Source organism: Vicugna pacos, chromosome 6, assembly GCF_048564905.1.
Source record: "Vicugna pacos chromosome 6, VicPac4, whole genome shotgun sequence".
NCBI classification, from domain to species: domain Eukaryota; kingdom Metazoa; phylum Chordata; class Mammalia; order Artiodactyla; family Camelidae; genus Vicugna; species Vicugna pacos.
The window spans coordinates 36,530,944-36,557,771 of record NC_132992.1 but is presented as its reverse complement, the minus strand read 5'-3'; the positions used below and the strand labels follow the sequence as shown (position 1 = coordinate 36,557,771).

Sequence of the window (26,828 nt, the reverse complement as noted above, 5' to 3'; positions counted from 1 at the left end):
CCAGCAGCTCTTAAAAATTTAAGAAGTCAATTAGTTCAACAACTTTCATTTCTAAAGTCACTTTTTCATTTTCATAACAGCTTTATTAAGATAAAAATACATGTTTATAAAGCATAGTCTTTTAAAGTGTACTATTCATTGGTTTTTAGTATACTCAGAGATTAGCAACCACCACCAGTATGTACTTTTAGACATTTTCATCACCCCACATGAAGCCCCATATTCACTGGCATGATCCATTATCCCTTCTCCCTGTACTTGACTATCACTAATCTCTTTTTGTCTTTACTGATTTGCCTATTCTAGATATGATATCAATGGAGTCACACAATGTGTGGTTTTCTGGATCCAGCTTTTTTCACTTAGCGTAGTATTTTCAAAGTTCATCTATGTCGTAGCACATATTACATTCCTTTTTCAGCTGGATGGATATACTGCATTTTTTAATCTACTCATCAATTCATAGAAATACGAGATTTTTCTTTTGGGTATTATAAATGCTGCTGTGAACATCAGTGTACACGTTTGTTTTACAGACACGTGTTTTTAAATCTCGCATATATTCCTAGGAGTGTAGCTGATGGGTTTTAGTGGTAACTCTATACATAAATTTTTGAGGAACTGCCAAACTGTTTTCCAAAGTGGCTGCATCATTTCATATTCCCACTAATTATTTTTGAGGGTAACAATTTCTCTATATCCTTACCAACACTTGTCATTGTCCAACTTTTTTATTGTGGCAATCTTACCGGGTTTGAATTCTATCTCATAATGGTTTGGATTTGCATTTTCCTAATGAATGATTTACGATATTAAACATCTTTTCATGTGTTCATTTGCCATTTGTCTATCTCCTTTGGAGAAATATCTGTTCAAATCTTAGCCTATTTTTAAAATGCCAGTTGTAAAACCTTTTTTTTAATATATTCTGGATATAAGTTACTTATAAGATAGATAGATAGATAGATAGATAGATAGATAGATAGATAGATAGATAGATATAGATATAGATATAGATATAGATATTATTTACAAATATTGTCTCTCGTCCTGCGGACTGCCTTTTTACTTTCTTGGTAGTATCTTTTAAAGCACAAAGATTTTTAACTTTAATGAAGTTCAATTTACCTATTTTTGTTTCTCCTGCTGCTTTTGCTTTTAGTATCCTACGTAGGAAACTATTGCCTAGGCCCATGATTCCAAGATTGACTCCTATGCTTTCTTCTAAGATTTTCATAGTTTTAGATATTAAATGTGGGTCTATGATTCATTTTGAGTTATATTTTGCATATGATGTGAGATGGGCATTCAATTTTATTCTTTTACATGCAGATATCCGGTTGTTTCAGCACCATTTATTGAAGAGACTTTTCTTTCCTTCACTGAACTATCTTTACTCCCTATCTAAAATAAATTGACTATAAATATAAAGGTTTATTTCTAAAATTCCCATTCTTTTTCACTGCTTTAAGTGTTTATTCTTATGCAAGTGCCTCACTGCCTTGATTATTATAGCTTTGTAGAAAGTTTGAAATCACAAAGGGTGAGTCTTCAACTTTGTTCTTCTTCAAGATCATTTTAACTATTCTGAGTTCCTCGAATTTCCATATGAATTTCTGGATCCGGTAGAAAATTTCTGTTAAAAAAACACACCTGGGATTTTGATATAAATTGTGTTGACTCTGTAGATCAATTTGGGAAGTACTGCCATTCTAATAATACAGTCTTCTAGACAGTGAAAAAAAATGGTTATCTTTCTATTTTTTAGGTCTTCTTTAATTTCTTTCAACACAGTTCAAGACTGTCAAAATTCAATCTTTCTATAATGATTTCTATAATGTAAAGTTATATTTAAAGGGTTTGACAATCATACTATTGTTCTTCCCAGTGGAATATTACCTTTTAGAACATTATGTACTTCCAAGAATCTAATTTGTAAGGTTATTTTAAAGCCATGGTAAGTGATTATATTTCTCTTTATCAACAACAGAAAGATACAAAAAATTCAATTTTTTTCATAGTTAAATGCTCTTGGTTTAGAACTCTTGGTGGAGAAACCTCTAGACCATATATTACTACTAGGAGAATTGTTTTAACATGATATTTAAGCTTAACTTTATTGTGCTTTTAAAATAAGAAGATCACATGGCAATAAATTGCATGTCTGATATTTGAAATAAATATTTTAATTACATTTTACAGAACTCTAGATCCCCAAACTCAATCAAGATAGACTCACCTAAGATAATTTTTGGATTACCATACTCTTTTCAGAAAATAAGGTGAATATGATCCAGATAGTTTAAATCACTCCACTAACAGCAGGAGGAAAAGTAGAATTGACAATTGATTCATCCACTGCCTGCCATATTATGGCTACTCTGCAACACTATCTTGCATTTATTGTTTCTAAAATCTGAAAACTTTATAGTTAGGGCTACCAGATTTAGCGAATATACATGCATGAAATGTAGTTAAATTTGAATTTCAGATAAACAAGTAACACTTTTTTAGTATAAGCCTGTCCTAAATGTTTTGTGGGACAAACTTATACTAAAAAGTGTGTTTTACATCCAGAATTCAAATATAACTAGTTGTTCTGTACATTAGCTGGCAGTCCCACATACAATATTTGTCTAAACTATGCTCTCTGAACATAGACTTGATTAATGATTGGATGATAAACAGATCAAAAAAAAAACCTCAGTTGAATTCAAGATTATTTTTTAGTAACACGCGCTGACCTTCGTTTATTGATTTCAAGACACATGGAAAGAATTTGTGAACTCCTATAGACAAGATTTTATCTTCATAGTTCCTTTGGGAACATGTTCTACAAGAGAAACTATAAAGTCACTTTCAATTCAAAGATTATATAATACTTTGCAATACCAAATGAAGTCTGGTGCTTTACAAGACACATACATTTTTAGTTAATCATAGTCAATTTTCACAATTTTACTTCATCTTCATTTAACTGAGAGATATATGTAAATTTCCCCCATTAAACACTGATGAGAAAACTGAAACTCAGACAAGATAACTGCTCAAGGACTTATAGTTGGTGATACTACAATTAAACCCTGAACCTGTCTTAATCTAAATCCTATATTCTCCCCTTAAATCTTTTTTACGCTCTTCAATGTTTGCATATGGTTACCTATATTATCCAAATGTAGTAAATGTTCACCATTTACTTCACTTCATCATACACATCTGCACTTTCAGATATTATCTAAAACCAAAACATAATGACTAATTTCACATTAAAGATTTTTATTATTACTAAGCCCAGAAAAATTCTATATATATTTTGTAATTCACTGATAATGATTCATTCAACTGTATTATGTAGGAACAAAGTGAAGAACGAAATTGTCTTGTTTATTATTTTAAACCTTCTAGAGATTTTTCAAAAGAAAAGTATCTATTATTTATCTTGTTATATGCATTTATTCCTTGACATAAAAATATTTTAAATGATACCAGATCACTAATTAAAGTAGAACCTCATAGTTTATTGTGTTTAGCAATATGAAGCCTTTATGTTCCTTAATATTATCCCAAGGTAAAAGAAATGTCTGTATTCAGGACAGTTTTTATATTCCCAGCTCTCTTTGGTACATAGCAAAGTGAAATATAAACACTGCTTGTCATTTACTGGATACAGGGTTAAGTTTCACTAGGATGACACAAACTGCTTTTCTAACATAATTCCCCTGTGGTGATTTAACCAACCAAAAATATCAATAAATTACATATGGAATTTTGCTGTAGGCAGGATCTAGTTTAATCATATTTTTGCCTGAAAAAAATCTTACTTATAAGATTCAGGGTTATCTACTATGCATATATTATTGCAAAGTGCTACCTACTAACCTTTATGAATCTTTGATACACTTTGAAAGTGTCAAAGTAGAAAATGAAGGCTTTTATTATCTCTTTAAGAAATTGGCAGGTAACCAACATGGCAGATATATTATACATAAAAAACTATAATAATGTATAACAATCTAGGTTCCTAGTAATTTATATTCCAAAATTTCAATACTTGCTAGCTTTTTTTTTTTTTTTTTTTTTTTTTTAGCTAAATCTAAGTCTCAGCCCCAGGTTTAGCCCAAGGCAAAGCTGTGAGATATTAGAAATTTGTCTTTACAATTTTCAGCCTCCCTCTTGTATACTCTCCTCCTCAGGTAGCACATCTGCATACGGCTCTATCAGGTGTCCTAGGCCATTAAGCTCTTATCACATTTTACGTAACATTTTCAATTCTTCATTCAAAATTCTGTGCTACACCTCCTAGAATTATTGATATTTTGACATCTGCTTATTCATTTATTCAACAAAAAATGAATGTCTACTGTGAGCAAGTCCCTGATGCTGACTTCTAGAAACTGAAGCTCCCTTAAGGGGCTCACAGCCTGTTGGCTAGAGAGAAATACAGATAAACAAGAAAAAGGAGATAACCCAGAGCAAAACACCATATCTTTACTTAGCCCACAGGCTGCCATACCCGCTTGGTTTGATTGCTCCTTCTCTAGAAACAGTTTCTCAGAGCTGTGCTATTGCTTCTTGTCCTCCAACAATTTTGAGAGCCCAGGGATTCGTCATGAATTTCTTCTCATATCTTTCTACACCTATTTCTTGGTGATCACATACGGTCCACTGGGTTTAAGAAAACTGATGGTCCTCCAGGTTCTTAACTCCAGCCCCTAACCTCCCCTGTGAATTCCAGACTAACATATAGAACCGCTTACTTGACATCTTCCTTCTGATGCTTAATAAATACCTCACATTTACCATGTATAACAACTTTGACTTCCTCTTTTGCTTCCTCAAGTCTGTTCCTGCACAAGGCTTTCCTATCAAAGGTACTGTCATTGCTTTTGCCCCAGGTGCTCAGGGCAAAAAGCTATTTTTCTCTTTATGCCCTGCTTTTCAACGAATCCTTCAGCAAATACAGTCAAATGATACTTTTAATTCTATCAAATTTACTTCTTCCATTTCTGATTTTTTTCTCAGCCATGATGATCTTTTACTTGGACTACAGAAATGGCATCTAGCCTCACCTCTGTTTCCATGCTTGGTCTCTCTGTCTCCCCATAATTTATCCTAGGAAGCAAGATACTTTAAAAAGAAGAAAAGATCATGAGTTGTTTTCACTGCTCTAATGACGTTAGGTCACACTTGGAATAACATTTGAGTCTGTAACCATCCAAAGGACCCTATATGATCATACTTCTGCCAAAATTTTTACCTTCATCTTCTAAGACCTTCTACCCCACTCTCTTTAATCCAGCCACACTGGTCTTTTTGTCATGCCTTGAACACATCAATCATGTTTCTACCTTAGCACTTTGCATGGACTGTTCCTTCTCCCCAGAATATCTACTGTACAGTCACCTGGCTTGTATCCTCACAACACTTAGGTCTTTTACTCACACCTTACCTCCTGAGATTTTACTGGACTACCCTATTATCCATATGTATGCCTCATCTGTAAATCATCTGTATCCCTCACATCCATCCCACATATTTTACTCCTCTCATCTGTCTCCTTATCTGATTTTATTCCTCTTTATAACACTTCTTAATGACATGATAGTATATATTTATTTTTTAAAATTTTTTAATTGAAGTATAGTCAGTTTACAATGTTGTGTCAATTTCTGATATGCAGCATAATAGTTCAGTCATACATATACTCTTTTTCATTATAGGTTACTACAAAACATTGAATATAGTTCCCTGTGCTATACAGTAGAAACTTGTTGTTTATTATATACTTATTTGATTATGTTCTGTCTCTCTGACAAGAAGCTAAGCTCCAAAAAGGCAGAAACTTGTCTGTTCTTTCCACTGCTGTTATCTCAATGCCTAGAAAATAATTGATAATATAAAAGACTTTCTCCTTTCTTTTATGGTGTCCATCACAAAATAGACGTTTGTGTTCAGTGATTCTATGATTCATCTCCCACTTTTTTTCAAACTCTAATCTGTATTCTGTTCCCCCAATCCATTCAAACACCTCTTTTTGCGTATAAAAGGAGCTTTCAATCACTGTCAGTTATGGAGACATTTGTAAACTCCTTTTGGATATCAATTTTCCAATATCTAATCAAGTTTCTAGTGCACATATGCTACACTCAAGAAATCCTATATCTAGTTACATGCCCAGAGAACAGACAAGGAGCCATGTGCAAAGATGTTCACAGCAGTGTTATTTGAAATGGAGAAATACTGGGTATAAATGAAATGCCAGTAATTAGAAGAATGAGAAAATACCTTTTGGTGTATTTTTATATTCATATTCAGCAGTTATAATCCATGAAATAAATCTATATATATCCCCATAAATACCTAGAAAATATGATGTTGAGTGAAAAAAATCAATAACACTATAGTTAAGAAATTTATGAAAATGGAAAAAACTAACAATATCACAGTTGTGTGGTATACGTACATGAATGTGTATGTGTGTGCGTGCGTGCAAAGTATAAAGACATGAACTGGATAATATTTTTTAGGTAGACCACTAAGTGAAGAAAATGACAAAACCTGAAATCTCTTTCTGTGTCTGTCTCTGCCTTTGCCTCTCTTTCTCCCTCTCTCTCTCCTCCTCTCAGCAGCAATTCATAAATCAGCATCCATCTTCCAAGTCACTTTAAAATTTACTAACCTAGAACATGAGTAATGATTTTCTAACTCTTCATATTTCATACCTAATGTCATGTTTCAAATGTATTTGTTCTGATTTTTTCCCTTTTTTTGTGTATTAATTCTAAGGGCTATACACTTGGAATGCATGATTGGCATATAATATCCCACGTTGTGACTTACTTTCAAGGTTTTGGTATAAAGATGATGTAGGTCTCAGAAATATTATAGATAATGTCCCATTTATTTTTATCAATTATTTTTCAAATTCTGTAGTAGGAATCACTGGTAAAGACAAATGATCTTCAAAGTTTCACTGGGGGGAAATTTTAAATTAATATTTCAATTACTTAATAGTTATAGACCCAATTAAATCTCCTACTTCTTTACGTGTCTGTTTCCAAAGGGTTGTGTTTTTCTAGTATAATGATTCAATTTAACTTGTAAATTTGTTTTCATAAAGTATTCATAAACTGTGTAAAGTATTTCTCTGTGAAATGATATGACTTATATATAGTAAGATGCACACACTTGGATGGAGAGCTACATGTGTTTTACATAGGTACGCACCCACGTAGCCACCTGAGAGACTAAGACATTAGGCATTTCTATCACTCCCAGCAGGTTTTCTTGTGCCCCTTGTTGGTAACACTATTCTGACTCTAACTGTACATAAGTTTTGTCTTTTCTCGCACTTTATAAATGGAAACATACTCTAATGTGTCTAGTCTCTTTTACCCAAAATAAAGTTTTTTTAAAAATTCATCCCTATTGTGTGTATCACTACTACCCTTTTTATTATTGTGCTAAATCCCATTTCATGAATGTACCACGATTTGTTCAACAACTTTCCCCTAGATGAATACTTGGGTTGTTTCTAGTTCGTGGCTATTATAAATAAAACTGCTCTGAACACTTTTGGGGGGATCTTGTGTGCAAATATGCACTCTGCGCTCTTGAGTGTATATCTAAAACTACAATTGCTATATCCCTTTAGATATTGTTGAATAGCTCTCCAAAGTGAATGAAGAAGTACACTTCTGGCAACTATTTATGAGATTTCTAGTTGCTCTTACGATCTCACCAACAATGAGTCTATCCAGTTTTTTTTCTGTTCCTTTATATCAATCATTAGGGTGGGGATTACATTTCAAACTAATGCTATATGAATCCATGGAAATGTATCATTATCTTAAGTGAGGAATCTTTTCTTGAGAGCAATTTAGTCATCGGTTGAGAAGGATTATCTATGCTTTTGGAGATCAGTGTACTACTGGATCAAATTAAATGCATGTTAAATACATTACTAATTGTCCAAAGAAATCATTTTTCTTCCAAGAGTAAACAATATAGTTTATATTTCAGATACTGACTTTTGTGTGTAGATGACACCATGGAGAATTTTCTTAGGTTAATTTGGCACATGGGTGCCTTTATATTTTTTAATTACATTGCACAAATACCTTATTTTAAAATAATCACTGGTATCACAGTTCCTGTTTTTGTTAACCTCTTTGTGTGTAGGATCTGATTATTCACAGTCTCTCTAGTTCCCTGCACATTTATATTGGCACAAATCTAAGCACCCTGAAAATGTTGCCTTTGTGTATACTTGATGTTTTTCAGATTTTAACCCAGCAGACTTTCTAGAAATGGGGTTTTAGAGTGTAAATTCCACTCATGATATGCACCATCTACATACATCCATGCACACACACAAATACACTGTGCACCTCAAACCCTCCCCACTCCCTTTGGAAGACAGGCCCTTCCTTGTATGAAAGAAAATTTACTTCCTGTTTCAAATTCAGTCTTTTCCCACAGGAATACCAATATTTTTGGCTAATTATTGCCATTTTTACTATCCTTCACTGAAGCTGACAAGCCTACTTTTTCAGGAAGATGTTAAATTTTTAACATGAACATGAGGACTTCAGAGTGAAAAACATGAACCCAGAAATATTATGTCAGTGTAGACACTGATGTCACCCATCCATTCTTCCTTTCACTTATACCTGGTTTGGTGTGCTTAAAAGTGTGTATGGATAACTGTACCAGCTCATCCACTATCGATTCAAGCAACAAATAGAGTTTTCATAACTTCTATATGTGTATGTATGTGTGTATGACAGTATTTTTATACAGATGTTGCTGGATTTAAGGGGTAAGTTTCAGAGGAACATTAAGTCACTGTAAGTGTACACATCTTCTAAAATTCTGTCCATTTTTCATTTGATTCTATTTTTCTTTCTTCTCTCCCTATCATTTGCAAGAAGAGTAACACTAAATATTTCCATGCACCACAACATAGGTATTATTTACTAACTAATATTTCAAAATAACATAATTGTTATTTTGTCCCTTTTTTGCCTTAAATCAATTCTTCTAGCTTGTAAGTGATTAATACTCATGAAATAGAGTCATTCTAGGATGCATGGCAATAATCACTTACATTACTATAAAAAAGATACTTTGTAACTTCCATGTTAACTCTATTTTGTTGGGAGGAGAAAATAATTCAGATTTGAAATGAAAGTCCATTGTATACATTTGTTATATATGATTGCATATTTGGTTTGTCAATGTCACAAAGTATTTTATCGTGAGGACAAATAGTGAAGATGATTTTGCTTAATTTTATTTTCATTCATTATAGACATTCAATAAATAAAAAAAAAGGAAAGTGAAATTTGCCTCATTGAAATCATGCAGGATTGTGCTTTTTTGGGAGGGATGACTCTTGGCAAATTTGTAATCCTCATTTATTTAGACCTTGTGATTTTATTCACAGTTACATGTGCTTTAAAGTTATCTGTATCATACAGCTCAATCTATAGAATAAAACTTTCTTTGTCAGATCTGTATCAGTAAGTTTGAGTACCCTATAAATGTGTTCACTTCTGCAATACCATCTACATTCTTCTAAGGAGTAAAAAACAAGATCATTTATTACCTTTTGGGAAGAAGCTGTCTTATAAAACAGACTGGACTGAAGCAAAAGACAAAGCCCCCAAATAAAAAGTTCTCTCAGTATTCTCTATAGCTCTTGTCACACTGGATACTATAAATGACTATTTCTGAAACAAAATATTTCTTTCCTTTATCTTCTTTTAGTTAGTTATCTGGTTCAAGGTCTAATTTAAAATTAAAAGAGGGGGAGGGTATAGCTCAAGTGGTAGAGTACATGCTTACCAAGCACAAGGTCCTAGATTCAGTCCCTGGTACCTCCTCTAAAAATGAATAAATAAACCAAATTACTTCCCCCTGCCAAAAATAAAATAAATAAATAAAATAAAATAAAATAAAATAAAATAAAATAAAATAAAAGGATGCAGCAGATTTTAGTGTTAGATGGTAGAAAATTAAGGGTTGCAATATTCCATTTTATTTTGCCCTGTTGTGTGATGGCAATGCTAATGGAAGTAGACAAAGATGCATACAGACATACTGATGTTTTTAAAAAATTATATATTAGGCAGTGTTCTGATAATTTCCTGAAGATATTATCAAAGCAGGGATATATACCTAAAACAGAATGACATAAACAGAGAATAATGTCTACTTTTCTTCAAAGAATTCCAGCAATTTAACACTTCTGTTTGGGCCATTCTGTGTATTTTCTTTTTCGGTATGTGGTTTAATCAAACTTGCTAATTACCCTGTTCATCCGTGTCTCTATTAATCTTTCTGCCTTTTTCTATTAAACAACATATTGAGACCAAGTTCAGCATATGGCTAGATTAAAAAAAAAAAAAGCCATCGAATCAACACCCGTGTCCCGCAGCTACATAACCAGGTAAGAGTGGGCTTATTACCCATGAACACTAGAATTTTCCATTATTCTTCAGATTAAATTCATGGTACATTATTTCCTTGGTCTCCAAGTTAATAAAAAGTCTTTAGAAACCTGTGCAGCAGAAAGAAAAGTCAGGAAGATTCCATGCATGAGAAGGATTTCAGCTGCCATTGCTGATTCTGAGATGCAGGGGCCCATATGCAACGACCAAAGAGGAGCCTCTTACAGCTAGGGGAGGTCTCTGGCTGAGAGTCAGCCAAAAAAATGGGGACATCAGTTCTACAACTGCAAAGAACTGAGCTTGGCTAACAACTCCAAAGAATTGTTTTCCCTCACAGCTTTCAGTACAGAGATAGCCCTGCAGTGAGCTCGATTTTAACCTGGTGAAACCCATGTCCCAGAATTTGAAGCTACAGAACGGTGAGACAGTAAGTTGGTGTTGTTTTGAGCTGCCAAGTTGATGGGATTTGCAGGGCAGCAATAGAAAATTGGTAGAGGCAAACTCAGAAGATGCTCTAAGGAGAGTTCTACAGTATTTCTAATGTCTTTCTACTCTTAGAGATACGGACAAAGTAAGTTTACTAATGATTTTAACTTCATAACTATTTCTTTCCAAACTCTCCTTCTGAAGGAGTACTAAGTCTGTTTTTTGGCTCACTACTTTCTCATCAATGCGGCAAATTCATTTAGATTTTTGTTTGTTCTCCTGCCCTATTCTCCATTGTTTATTTTTTCAATTTATCCTACTGTAATTAAAAGAAATTTTTTATACTGTAGTAATGGGCCCTCAATTTGGCTGATACAATATAAGCATTAGAAACAGAAATCTAAATCAAACTATTTTTCATCACTTTTACATTTATCTGATAACATTAGCAAAAAACTTAGAGTAAAATTTTTATAGTATCATTATAAAATATAGACAACCAACGATACTTAAGTATACTTATTTAATTTTTATATGGCTAAATTTTCATTCAGTATTTCTGAGGCAGAATACTGTCAACAAGTGCTCTTACATTTATTTTAATTTAATGTCCATGAAAGGAAGATTTAAATGAAAGTGCAGAATGTAAAACTCATGCTGTTATTTATTGCCTTACATGACTGTTAAATAAATGATTTTCTTTTAGAGTATTTTGATACATGAGGCAAAGAAAAAGTATCTTTTTCAGTAATTTAGCAAAATCTAATTTTCTGTTTCTGAACAGAAAAACAATACAGTATAGAGAAACAGTAAAACTGTAGTATTCAAATAAATGAATGATGTATGTTTTATAAACTATTACTAGCCAAAGAAAAATTTTCAGAGGTGGGTATATAACTTCCTTTATATCCATTTGAGGGGAATTAAATAAAACTTGGGAAACTTTTTTAAAACCACAGATGATGATCAATTATTACAAAAAAGGATGTTTTCTATATCTGATAATTTCAATCAAGCATATGTAAATGCCCAGTGATATCAGAAAAGGTCTATCAGTTTCTAATCCTTGCAGTGGGGAGGATATTGCTCAGTGGTAGCGCACATGCTTAGCACGTATGAGGTCCTGGGTTCGATCCTCAGCACCTCCACTAAAAGATAAATAAATAAACCTAATTACTAAAAATGTCTAACCCTTGCATAAATAACTTATAATATCATACCTATAAGATTCATTTTAATCTACAAAATTATAGGATCAGTATGAGATGCTATGTGTTAGTAAATTCAAAAATTAGATCCTTTTCAGTGGTACAATATAAAAAAGTGATGATATTTTTGAACAAGACATGCCCACTTCTATTTATTCATTTGCTCTAGTACACACCATGCATAACACGGAATTCTATTATGGGATGTGTAGATAACAAAACTTTACCTGCAAACCTAGCCCAATATCTGAGTGTGACATAAAGAGCAACTATTATCCTCAAAGAAACTGCAGCATAACAGAATGGATGGTAAGTGCATAAAATTAAAATGTAAAGGAGAAAGTATTAGTCCTGTAAGAGTTCTAATTTTCACATGTAGTATTGTTTCCAGTTGTTGGGATCAAACAAGTTTTCACTGACAGAGTCATATTGATACTGAGACATGAAGAACAAATACAATGAGGCAAAAAGAAATAAATAAGCATCTCATAAAAAGAAGCCTGGGACACCATTAAATGAAAAAGCATGACAAACTGGTATCAAGAATTGGGTTTTGCAATTTATCAGAAAACCCTAGATTGGCTAGAAAATCTCTAGTTTGGCAAGAATGTGAGAGTCAGGAAAAGTAATACAAGAGAAAACTTTTCCCATTAGATTCAGAAAGATAATTCAGGACTGGAGTGTCTGGCCAAGACTCTAAGATTCACTAACAGAAACAATGAGAAACAATTAATGGTATAATTAACAGTATTTGGATGGGGTTGAGAATGGAGTTTCCATTAGACCAGCAATTTAGTGACACTCTTGACTGAAGCTGTAGGCACCTATATATATATATAACAGGTATGTTAACTATTAACATTCAGTTTAGATACTTATTTTTTCTAATTTTATTGCTATATAATCATGTTAAATGATGCTATCTTCAGTATTGATGCAGAATCTTTATTATAAATAGATATAATTATATGTTTATACTTAATATATAAAGAATATTGTTTATAAAAGTTTGTATTTATAGAATGTATTCCCATTGTTCAAATTTGGAATTCTCTATTTGTCTTGAATCTACTTAAAGCCAGATTGTGTCTTTTTGACACTGTATGATAACTGAAATCTAATATACTAAGATAAACTCATAAGATCAATATACATTTGGATGACTGTAATAATAGTGATGCTACACTTTAAAAATTAAATTTGCATATTGTATTCTGATGTAGCACACAAACATTCACTTGGGATGAATTTTTTTCTGAAGTGTATGCAGCCAAAAGATTTCACTAAATTATGTTGTGGTAACAAATAACCCCCGAAATCTTAGCAATCCACAACAAAAGTTTATTTTCTCTCACAGTACATGCCCTTTGAGGATTACTTATAGCTCTGTTCGAGGTTGCTATTCATTCTATGATCCAGGCTAAAAGCATCACCTCTTTCATTACCTCCTGGCAGAGAAAAAGGACATGGGCAATCCATGGCATAGCTCTTAAAGCTTATCCTCCAACTATGCCTATTATCACTTCTGTCCACATCCTATTGGACAAAATAAGTCTTATGTCCAAGCGCAAGTCCATGGGACAAGCATATATTCTCCTTTCACAATGAGGTTCTGCCAGTTACATAGTGCCTGATAGGAACAAGTCATCATTTTAGTCAAGGGAGCCAGTAATTGGGTATAATAATGCAGTCTCTAACATGTAATTCCATAGACCCTGATATCATGAGATGGTCTGGTTAAAGAAAAAAGCCTTTGAAATTTTGTAACTTATATTAATATGGAGATCATGATCTACATTAATACGTTAAATGTATTTAATTGTTTTGCAGGATAAAGATGGATGGATTTAAGTTTATTTTTTAATGCAGTTTTTCACAGTAATCTGCTTAAGTCCTGTGGATGGTAACTTCACCTTATATCACTTACAGAGACCTGTTATTTTTCAGCAAACATTTGAGATCTGAAATGCTGTACAGGAAAGTACTACGTTGACAAAAAAACAAACAAACAAACAAAACTCATCTATTCACATCTTCTCTTAAAACACAATATAGTAAATGCACATGAAGTCTGTTGGTCATTTGTTGTCTTAGATATCATCTCCATCAATTCAAAGGAGAGTGGCAAATTTGCAATATAATAAGATATATTCCATTTCTTACTTCCTTGTATCAGCCATCCATAATTTTTTCTCCATTACTACTTTACAAACACTTGCCTATTATCAAGGAAACAAAAAAGACATACTAACTAGGAGAAAGGAAAGAAACTCACAGATTTGAAATAATTGAATTTGTACCACTACTTGCCTTTTAGAAAGTCATTTACCAGGTGAGAAAGTCATTTCTATTATGTGCTATTACAATGCCTATGAGATTCATTTACGTAGAATCCCTTGACACTGTTATTACCTCTTCATCTGGATAGTAAAAATGGTTCATTGTTATAGATAGTAGTGCAGAGATGAGTATTTACAACTGCAGCACTTACTGAGTCAGTCTTCTCATATACTATTAAACCATTCCTTAGAATTATGTGCCTAAATTTAAGTGAGTACATTTTTGTGTATTTGCTAATAAAGTTTTATCTGCTCTTATTTTCAGTTCCAATTCTACGAATTTCAAAATAGTAGATGTAGCTGAGACTGCACTTTACATACCATTAAGCCAGCTGCTGCCACTTAAAGAAATATTTAACAATATACAATCCCTTATTTGACTTGATAAGAAAAAGAACATAGTTTATCATTTTATACAATAAGTTTAAAACTTGGTCTGTATATTTAAAATACACTCTGCTTGAAAAATGAATGAAATTATCCTACATTTCCCCTTATAAATACTAAATTTCCACTCCTGGTGGGCAAGTAGATATTCCGTGGCTGCTAAAAATATTTCTGTTAAGCCAATTATTTATAGATGAGCTAGATCTCAAATCTTAGTGCATATACACAAACTTTTAATACAGGATTTATATTTCATGTCATACTTCATACTCTCCTGGAAGATGTGGCTAAAATCTGCTTATGTTTTTTAGATGTATAATAGAAGATATCTTTGGGAAAAGTACTCACTGTATGAATCAATGTTCTCACAAAGATTCCTCTTTGATCAAACTGTAGTTAGGCTCCTCTGTGCCCTTGTCTCAACTAGACCTCGACCTTGGACTTCTGTGGATTTAGCAAGAATCCTGCTAAGTCAGCTTAATGAGAGTCCCCCCAACCTTTGATATCTGATCACCCTGGCCTGCTTTTAGTGGAAATCCTATTAAGTCGGTTTAGCAAGAACACCTTCCCACAGCCCCCAACTACCCCTGTGATTTCTCTTCTTAGTAATTTTCCATCCACTGACCTCCCTTACCCTCCCATCCTGCTCCTTGGCCATAAATTTCCATGTGTCCCTGTTGTATTTGGAGTTGAGCCTGATCTTGCTCCCTATTGCAAGACTCTTAAATTAAGTTTTCCTTACCATTTTAACATGTCAGAAATATTTTAAAAATATTTTTTCCAGAAAAAATATTTCAGTGAGATATAAGTATATAAAGAAAGAGATTTATTTTAAAGAATTAACTGATGGTGATTCTGAAGACTGAGAAGTCCAAAATCTGAAGGGCAGCCTGGCAGGACAGAAACCCAGTCAAGGATTGAAGTTCTAGTGTTAAATCCAAAACATATAGAGCAGACTGACAGACTGCAAATTTAGGTAAGATTTCTGCATTACAGTTTTAAGGCAGAATTCCTTTTTCTCCTGGAAACTTACCTCACTTTTTGCTTGTAAGACCTTCAACTGATTAAATGAGTCCTATTCACTTTATTGCAGATAATCTCCTTTACTTAAAATCAACTGATTCTAAGTGCTGATCACAACTATAAAATATCTTCACCTTCAACATTTAGACTAGTGTTTGACCAAACAACTGGACACCATAGGCTAGCCAAGTTGACACATGAAATTAACTATTATAAGCACCAAAAGCCATTCTATTGTGTTCCAAACAGCAAGTCACCATGCCAAAGCTGTATATGAATAATTAAAAGGCATATCTCAACTCTATTTAAATGTGGATTACTGATACTTTCTACCTTGTCCTTATCAAAATTCCACTATTCATATATCTTTGATCAATTCCTAACTGAAAATGATCTTCAAGTTCTGAGTATGACCTCATATGTCAAAAAGCTCCATCAGAAAAAAACTGTAGAAGATAGGAAGGTAGGATATTCATTTTCTTTCCAGAAATCTTGATGGACATACTACTCTCATCATATTCCCAAGTCAGCTATGTTTTTTACAGACAAAACACTCTCCTGAAGCATTCTTAGGTTTAAACACTTGGAGTGCATTGAACCATTTATGTAGCCCACTGGCGCAGTTTATGGCAGTATTTCTATCACTCACAGAAGCCTTGGGGAAAATCATGGATTTCAGGGGCTTTGTTGGCTGAGTTAAGGTTCGGATTTATGCTTTTTACTAGTTTTAAATAAAGAGGGAAAATGATCATAAAATCCAGGCTCAATGACTAAGAATGATTTACTTAAACATTTATTCCTTCAAAAAATTTACTTAGATTTGACAATTTGCTATCTAAAAATTAAAGAGATAGTAGAAATAAATGACAAATGTTTACTTAAACTCTTCCTTTCTTGGAAAAGAAAGCAAAATTCAGATCAAAGAAATGATTATACTAGGAGTATGAAGGTCACAAAACTCCACTCAATCAAAATCAGAGCAAAGGCAGACACAAAGTAGCAGCTAAGGAGTCTGAGGGGTAAAACATGCAGAGAGAAGAACAGAGGACTAGGAAAGCTTTTCAGAAAGAGTAGATAGTTTCCATAGCAACAAAGCATAATGTTCTCTCAATGTAAAAGGTCCTTTTTTTTTTTTTACTTAAGTATGGTCAGTTACAATGTGTCAATTTCTCGTGTACAGCATAATGTCCCAGTCATGCATATATATACATGTATTTGTCTTCATATTCTTTTTCACTAAAGGTTATTATAAGATATTGAATATAGTTCCTTGTGCTATAAAGAGGAAATCTGTTTTTTTTAAATCTATTTTTATATCTAGTGGCTAACATTTGCAAATGTCACAACTCCCAAATTTATCCCTTCCCAAACCCTTTCCCCAAAAGATCCTATTTTGAATGCATTATTGCTGATTCAGATGCAAAAAAAAAAAAATGTTGCTTAGAGAAGATGGCATAGGAATTTACATACCACAAGTCCCAAGTCTAGGAAGCTATGAGTTGCTAAGAATACACTTGTAATTTCTGTTGTTAGAGTTATATGTCTATAAGATATTTGTATTTGGAGGTGCAACTTATTCAATCTATGAAGACTTTAAAGCAAAAGGGTAAGAATAACCTAAAATTTGACACTTTACTTACCAAATCTTGCACATTAGAAATGTCTCCAACCACAAGAAAGAACTCTTTTCCCCCATATTACACATGGGGTAGTAGTAGCTGTGCATGTATGTGTTTATTTAGAGACAGAAAGAGAGAAATAAATAAAAATTTCATTTAAAAACATGTGTACCAATATGGAATGAAGTTGTTGCAAACTAGATAACTATTCAGAAATATTTACTTCAACCATGCCCCACCTCTGTGGGCATAAGGTGTATCACAAAACAAGCTTTCTTTAGAACAGGTCATGTTGTTTGTATTTTTTAGTGGATTATAGCAGGTGTGAAGTGACAAGAGTTAAAAATCCATGTACTATTCTTTCTCTCTTGAACTTTAGTCATCACCCTAAGATAAATATGTGTAGTCTAGCCTGTTGCTGCAAGCAGTATAAGAGAAACACGGAGCAGATACACTTCAACTGAGTCCATCTTAGATCAACTAACCTAGTTGAATTTGGGAGTGTTTGTTACACAGAAATAGTCAACCATTATTACAATCGGCAACTAGAAATGGAGTGCTAGAATAATAAGACCCTAAAATATGTAGCATTGGCTTTAGGAGTGAGAAGCAAGTGAAGATAGGAAAAAACATAATAAAACTACTACTGGAGGCTTGAAAAATAGAAATCTGTCTTATGTCACCCACAGTAACTAAAAGATATTTAATGAAGATTGTTGCCAGGCAGATTGTGGAATGCACAAACTAGCTTCTTTTGACCTCATATAATCAGGTTCTACAAGACAGAGGTAAGTTCAGGAAGAAGAAAAAGCAAAACACAAAAAAACCAGGCCACAGGCCACTTAAAGGCAGAATTTCGAAAGAAAATAAAACTGTTGAGTGTGGTTTCTACTTCCACATATAGGGACTTGGAATGGAAGTCACCACTTCATCCTAACAGGTAAAAAGCTGAACAGACTGAAATATCAATAACTTTTCTTGGATCCATAAGACAAGGGAGAACACAGGACAATTTGCTGCTCACCAAGACTGGAGAGACAATCGAGCGAATACAGGGAGTCATTGCTCACTGGAGCAGAGACTCACAAGTGGAAACCAGAAACAGCCACAGGAAGCAATGCCAGTGTGAGGAGACCTGAACTGCAATTGATGAGTTCCCTGAGGCTCAATGTGGACCAGTCCAAGAATTAAATCTCCCGGGGAAGCCCATCATAGAAGGAACTCCACAATACTGTGCCATTTATCTCTAGGAACTTGACAAGGTTTCCACAGTAACTGTTAGAAAAAAAAAAAAATCTCATAGTTCTGGTAGGAGGAGAGGAAATGGAACAATTCTGAAATATGCCAGAGCACTCTTGTTCTTAACAAGGCCTACCCTCAGGGGAAAGTATTTCACAAGAGCCTAACCTACTGGTGTATTATCAGAGCTGAACTGATTTGGAGAAGGTAAAATACCCAACTTCAGTCCACTGTACCATCCTATCTCACCCAAGAAGAGGAAACAAAAAAATCAGAAAAATTCCTATCAAGTTCAGAATCCAGATGTATAGGCTCATTTAAAGGCTGACACTTAATCACAGGATTATAAAATGCTTCTCCTTTCCCTGCACTTTACCACCACCTTACTAAAGGCCTATATTTACAGCAGTTCCTTGTACCCAGTACATCATGTTCAGCTAGCAAGAAAAAAATTACAAAGATTACCAAAAAGAAAATGACACAATTTGAAGAGAGAGAATAAGCATGAGAACCTGACATGCAGGACTGTCGGAATTACTAGACTGAGAATTTAAAACAACTCTGATTAACATGCTAGGGGCGCTAATGGATAAAGTAAACACCATGCAATAGCTGTAATCAGAGAGATGAAAATCCTAAGAAAGAACCAAAAAGAAATGCTAGAGATCAAAAACACTGTAACAGAAATGAAGAATGCCTTTGATGGGCTTATTAGTAGACTGGACACAGCTGAGGAAAGAATCTCTGAATTAGAGGATAAATCAATAGAATCCTCAAAAATGGAAAGGCAAAGAGTAAAGATTGTAAAAAATTAGCATAAAATATCTAAGGATGTAGGAAAACTGCAGAAGGTGTGACAATGCATAATAAAAATACCAGATTAGTGCTCACTTCAGCAACACATATACTAAAATTGGAATGATACAGAGATTAGCCTGGCTCCTATGCAAGGATGACATGCAAATTGTGAAGTGTTCCCTAAGCGTGAAAAAGAATATGAAATGAAATATATGTATATATATATATGTATGACCGAAACATTATGCTATACACCAGAAATTGACACATTGCAAACTGACTATACTTCAATAAAAATTAATTAATTAATTAAAAATACCAGAATATATATTGGAAAGAGAGAGAGAAACTAAAGATATATATGAAACAATAATGACTGAGAATTTCCTCAATTTAATATCAGAATCCAAACCATTAATCCAAGAAACTCAGAGAACACCAAGCAGGATAAATGTCAAAAGACTACATCAAGGTATATCATTTTCAAACTACAGAGAATCAAAGATAAAGAAAAACTCCTGAAAGAAGTCAGAGAAAAAAAAACCTTAACAATAAAGGAACAAAGTTAAGTAATTACCTCACACCAGTCAGAATGGCCATCATTCAAAAGTCCACAAACAAATGCTGGAGAGGCTGTGGAGAACAGGGAACCCTCCTACACTGTTGGTGGGAATGTAGTTTGATGAAGCCATTATGGAAAACAGTATGGAGATCCCTCAAAAAACTAAAAATATACTTATGCTATGATCCAGCAATCATACTCCTGGGTATATATCCAGAGGGAGCTCTAATTCGAAAAGATTCATGTACCCCCAATGTTCATGGCAGCACTACTTACAATAGTCAAGATATGTAAATGTCCATCAACAAATGACTGGATAAAGGAGTTGTGGTATATTTAAACAATGGAATACTACTCAGTCATAAAAAGGAATAAAATAATGCCATTTGCAGGAACATGGATGGACCTGGAGAATGTCATTCTAAGTTAAGTAAGCCAGAAAGAGAAAGAAAAATACCATACAATATGACTCATATGTGGAATCTAAAAAAAAAAAAAAAAACGAAAAGAGAGAGAGAGACACAAATGAACTTTTTTATAAAACAGAGACAGACTCACAGACATAGAGAACAAACTTATGGTTACCAGAAGGGGAAAGGGGGTGGGAAGGGATAAACTGGGATTTCGAGATTTACAGATACTAACTATTATATATAAAATAGATAAACAAAATGTTCTGTATAGCACAGGGAACTATATTCAATATCTTGTAGTAACCTATAATGAAAAAGAATATGAAAACAAATATATGTATGTATATATATGACTGAAACATTTTGTACACCAAAAATTAACACAACATTGTAAACTGACTATACTTTAATAAAAAAAACCCAAAAAATTAATTGGTACTTCTGGTTTTTAAAAATTACATAGATACATACATATGAATGTATATATTTTTACACATACATATATACATACAAATATACCATTAATTAATTAGTTTGTTTAACATAGCTTTCATGAGAACTTACCATGCATTGTACTAGGTATTAGAGACACAGAAGTACATTGTATTACCTATGCAAGGAGGAGATGGTGAACATTAGAGTAACAGAATTCCAGTAAAAGATAACAACATGGGCAAATTTCCAATAAGGGAAGAATCAGGAAGTTAATTCTGAAAGTGAAATAGGTTGGCATTGATAGACATGCATGGGGAAGGAGAGCCTGTGAGATAAGGCAGAAAACATAGTACCACTGAGGTACTTTCAAGATGTTCAGATTTTTGGTTCTCATATTAGACAGAATGGAAACCACTGAAGGATTTTCAATAAAACAGTGTTGGTAATATTAGTATTCCTTCAAACTTTACTTTGATTGGGTGTTTCAGTTCAGCGAATCTAACTCAACTTAAATTTATCTTTAATATGCAAATGTGATAACTTTTAAGTATCTGCCACATCTCTTTTTTCAGTTTATTCATATTAACTATTTTATAGTAATTTTTACCTTCTATTTACGTGTTGCTTTTAAAATTATGACATAGACTTGATCATTGGTGATGTATGACAACATTTTGATGATCTGTCCCTGAAAATTTTGTCCTTTCTGGAAAGCTAGGATTGTATCGTACTGGAAATATTCTTCCTTTTATCTTGTTTATAGAAATATCACAATGGGACTCTGAATGAAGCATGACAAACTGATTTGACTCTTACATTTTTTTCAGGGAGGGGGCAGGAGCACCACCTCTAAGAACCTATTTCCTTACTCTCTCCACAAAAATACAGAAGGAGAAAAGTAACATGCAAAACAACAAGATCAGCAAAGACATCCTCCTCCTCAGATTGTCCAAGAGTTAAGGGCAAAGCAGCCTCTCCCCACCAAGGATTCCCACTCTACTTCGGGGTCTGAAATCTAGAAGAGTTGGGTGCTGGGCTCAACTAATGATTGCAAAACACAATGATTATATTAAACCAGAGCTTGAAGGCTCATCTCACCCATTTCCTTGGTTTCCTCTCTCCCAAGATGAGGTCAAGGTAGGACAAACTAGCTCTCAAGGGCATGTATTCTGCAAGACACTTTCTAAAGTTCAAATATTCTCAAAAATGAAATTTGCAAATGGAAAGATCAAAGGACAGTTGACCATTTCAGAAATGTAATAAGATAAATATATATACATTTTTAACGTCAACAGAGAAGACTTTGAAGGGTCTTGCATTGGCAGTTAAATGCTCTAGTTCAAGTGTGACTCATATCTTTTCTGAGCATTAGCTGTTGGTCAGAATTTGTCATATGTCTCGGCCTAACAAACAGCGGACTGTGGAACTGTAATCTTCCCTCTTACCCCAAGAAACAATTTGTTCAGAGGTTAAAAGGTATGTTGTCCTACTGTCTTACACATGTATACTAGAGACTGGTAGGAAATGGGTGCTTATCAAACTTAGGTTGATTGAATGAATGTATGAATGAATAAAAGAATAAGTCGGTCTAGATTTGGCCCAAATCAGAGACAAATTGTTATTGTTTTCCCCAGGGAAAATTGATTAAATTGATACATTCAAATTTCCCTGTCCAATGTAATTGAAAGTTATATGGCTGTGTAGTAGAAGAGTCAGAGCTTTCCAATTTGATAGCAAAAAAAAAAAATGCTGAATAATTGGTTTGGAGTTGAAATGGTGTTATACATAAAAGGAAAAGTGACACATTAAATAGCTCTTTCTTAGAAATATAAGTGATCTCTCTCGGTCAGTAGAAACCTTAATAGCTTTTTAGAAACCCGCTGTGGCCGAGAATGAGTTGGCCATCCATGAGTGGTTACTAGTGGTCCTTCTTACAACTACATTGCACTGACATTAGCTGGCACCCTATGGTGGTAGATTCTGCACAGAGGCCATGGATGGAGCACATTTGGTAACTGAAAAATCCCACCACCTGTGGAGCCAATCTCTACAATGCAGGTTTAATTGTTAGACTGGCATTTCTTTTTCAGTACCTATCTTACATACAGAATGCCTGTCCTTGTTTCAGTACTTTTTCTCATATGTGTATTGTTCAAATTAATTTTATTTCAAAAGCCTGTCAAGAAACATAAAATAACTGTAACTAAATATCTCATTTCAGTTTTAATATCTAAATGCAAAGCCTATATATTTTTAAAAAATTCATTGCCTAATAGAACTTCATTTAATTTTCTTACATTGTGTGTTAGTAATATGACATGCATTAAATCAATGTGTTTATCATACATATTTAAACTGATTTTTTTATCCAATGATGTTCAAGACATGAACAATATTAATCCTAATTAGATCACAATGAGTCTCTATTTTTTTATTTTTCATATTTCTTCTCCAATAGTATCAGGTTACTTATGTAATATCACTATCTGCGAGTGTAATGGGACCATTTATTTCTACATGGCTTTAGAACAATTGGTGTTTACATCTTGAGTGTCTTAAGACAACATTGCTTGAATCTATTCAAGGACCAGCAGTACCAATCTCACCTGGGAGTTTTTAGGAATGTAAATTCTTGGGCCACACCTCAGACTTATGAACATCTAGGGGTGAAGCCCAGTTATCTGTATTTTAAAATATCCTTAGGCACACACTAAAGTTTGAGAACTACTGCCCGAGGGAAATACAATTTTACCATATTCTCTTCCAGTAAAATATAGCAAAAAACTTTTAATTCACAATTTTGTTTCTTCTTTTTTTTGTGCTTTTTTGTAATGTTACTTTATGTGCTTTTAAGTAATATCACTGAAAGGCTGGTGCAGAATTCTTAAAACATTAAGCATAAACAGTATTTGAATCATTAACATTTAACTTCAAGGTTTTCCTAAAAGTATTTCTGGCTTTCTGGAAAGTGACATATATATGTTTCCACCTTTGAAAGAACAAAATCATTAATTGTATATTCCAAAACATCAACTAATTGGCTACCTTAAGAAGTATTTGTGAAAAATAAACACATGCTAATGCATATTTGGAATAGGAAAATGTCACCAGCACCAACGGGGCAATTATAATTTGGCCTTCAACAGCATATTTTTAAGAGTGATGTGTACCACAACCTGAGAGTAAGTCAGATATTAAATCAGAGTCACACAAAAGAAGAATGAGATAGATTACAGTTATTCATCTTCATTTGTGCTTTAGGTATTTCTGTTGCCCTTTAAGGCATTCACCTAGTGGATGTTTCTATAAATAATAATTAATGATGGTGACAAATTACGCCTGGCTTCACTGTAGATAACTGAGACCATACAATAATATTAATATTGTAAAAAAAAAAAGGTATTCATTGGCAGGCAACTCTCATAAACAAATAGGACAGATACATAGACATGATATTACTAAGAGTGGAGAAGTAACCAGCCAGAGAGAATATTTAGAAAGAAATTGGTGGCATTGGTAAGATACCCTAAGGAACTGTTATAAGCATTTTCTTTACCTCTAGACCTTAAATCAATTTTATTTTCATATAAAAAGATATGGAGTTCATAAAAAATTAAATCATTAGTAATTTTACAGTAGTATACCTGACAGTTCTGACAGCCACTGTGGTAGCTTAGAACTATATTCCTTTGCCAGCTAAAATATTAATAGAACATTGACTAACTATCTTTTTCATGGTCTATAAGGCCCAGAAGTTATTATGAAATTCGGCTTTGCCTTCAGGGGATTTGGTTTAGTTACTATACCAGCAGGTAGTTTTTGTGTATTTGCTTTCTGAAGGATGGATAATTTTTGAAGCAAAGGCAGAGAAGTCCTAATAAATCATATCTTTATGAAATATTCATTACACCTGTATACTCTTTACAAGGCTTCTGTCAGAGAAATTAAAATAAAGAATGATTAAAAAAACATTTAGTAGCAAGTTGACAAGGTACTTTATAAAGCTAGAGAAGTTTGAGGTTCTAACTAGAAAAGTTTTCAAAAGAAATTCTGTCCACTCTTATTCAACAAGTAGAATAAAAATGAAATCAAAAAGCAAAGGAGCCCAGATATTGCTAAATTGTCTTTTTCAGAGCTGAATTATTTCCTGCTACTCTCTTTTGGACATTATCATTTTTACCAGAGGATTTCTAATGTTTACTACTCAGACCTGATGATCTGCTGAACACAAAAGATTGGTAAATGTGGACTTTAGGTCTAAAAGACCCTCAGTTCAGGTCAAAAAAAGCAAGTTGATATGATATATCTTAACATCATGTGTGGTATTTAGAGCATAGATTCTAGAGCCCTACTGCCTGGGTCCAAATTTCAGCTCCAATAACTAATTTGGCCTCTCTCTGCTGTCATTTCCTCACTTGTTAAATGGAAACGTTATTAGATATCTCACTCATGTGGTTGTTTTAAGTATTAAATGAATTAATAAATGCTAAGTGCAAATAAAAGAACAAAAATTAATACCACAAATCTTGATTATTCTAAAGGATAAAAAAACACTATGTAGGAATTCTAGATAAATTGATGAGTGTACTTGATTTGTGTATTTTAAATCTCATTTAATCTCACATGTCTATAGCTAACAGCACTCATGGCTTTTGGTGAGACAGAGATGAAACACATTACACGTATGTCACTCCCATCCTTTGCTCTAAGATCATCTTAAATGGCTAACCTACGGGCTTTAAGCCTAAAGTCCCTGGCTGTGTGAAATAACACCCCATTTTTTTTTTCTGGTTGGTGCCAGTGCATCATTGTCCAGCTTTCAGCCAGTCTCTCTCAAAGGATATGGGCTCTCACTAAAGCAATTTTCACATTCTTAAGATTCATTTCTGGATAATTAATGACTGTCTTACCACCACTCCATTTTAAATAGCTCATGTGCATCCTGCTGAGAAACTCTTTATTTGGGCACAGAAATTAATGATGCAGACCATTTTATTTCTCCCAAGTGCAAGGGTCTATGAGAAATAAAAGGATGGTGCTGACAGACAAAGTAAGTTTTAGTATCACAACTGCTGTGGAATATTTCATAAAGCTTCATTTGTCTTAGTGGTGTATTTGCTTCTGACAGTTCATCATAATTGTTGTGGAAAAGTTAAAGGCAGGAAAAAGAATCATTGTAGATCTGAAAATGAAGACTATTGAAAGCAGAATTTTATATTATAGGTAGAATATGGCAAACATAAGAAAGAAATTCTCATCTTTTTAGAAAAATGGAAAGGTAACATTGATGAAGATTAGATCCTATATTTCATGCTATTTTTTTCAAAGCAGCATTTTTGACCCAAAGTTATCTAAAGTGAAATCAGAGACATAGATGCTGCAGACAAATTCTTCCTCCAGGTTCAGAGGAAGCTCAAAGCAGTGCGTTTAAAGCACAATACTATGATGTTCATTGTCACCTTGAGCTACAAACAATATTTAAACTGAAGCAAATCAAAATGTTATATCCTCTCTGCTATTTCAATCGTCTCTTTGGGACTTCATTAAGGTCTCAAGTAAAAGGAGAAGAAAGTGGGATTTCATAGGAGCCATTATCCTAAACTATAGGTATGTGTGATTAAATGAAAAAATACTGAAGTGCGGAGATCTCAATCTTTGGCCACGATGCCAAATTCACTGCACTGTACTAGACAAATCTTAGCCATGTTATTTTAGCTAAAAATGGTGTTTATATAAACTACAATATTGAGTCAGTAACATTTATGTGGCTCTATTGTTTATTAAGCATTATCTTCAGTCCTTCTTAGGACTATGGTGAGTGTAAAATAACTGATATGAATAACATTTGATAAGCATACAATTTATACATTTGTTAGCTGACACCAATGATTATCATTTTCCCTCACATCATCAGATCTGGGTACG

General features: G+C 33.5%; 1 long non-coding RNA gene and 1 other non-coding gene across 5 annotated transcripts in view; one reads left to right on the top strand and one right to left on the bottom strand.

Moving 5' to 3' along the window:
• Nucleotides 1-26,828, bottom strand: part of LOC116280921 (uncharacterized) — a 594,369-nt gene that overhangs the window by 215,413 nt on the left and 352,128 nt on the right. The gene's annotated exons all lie outside the window — the stretch shown is intronic.
• LOC116281135 (U6 spliceosomal RNA) lies at nucleotides 19,579-19,681 on the top strand. Its single transcript, XR_004190585.1, has one exon. It is a non-coding gene; the product is annotated as a U6 spliceosomal RNA (small nuclear RNA).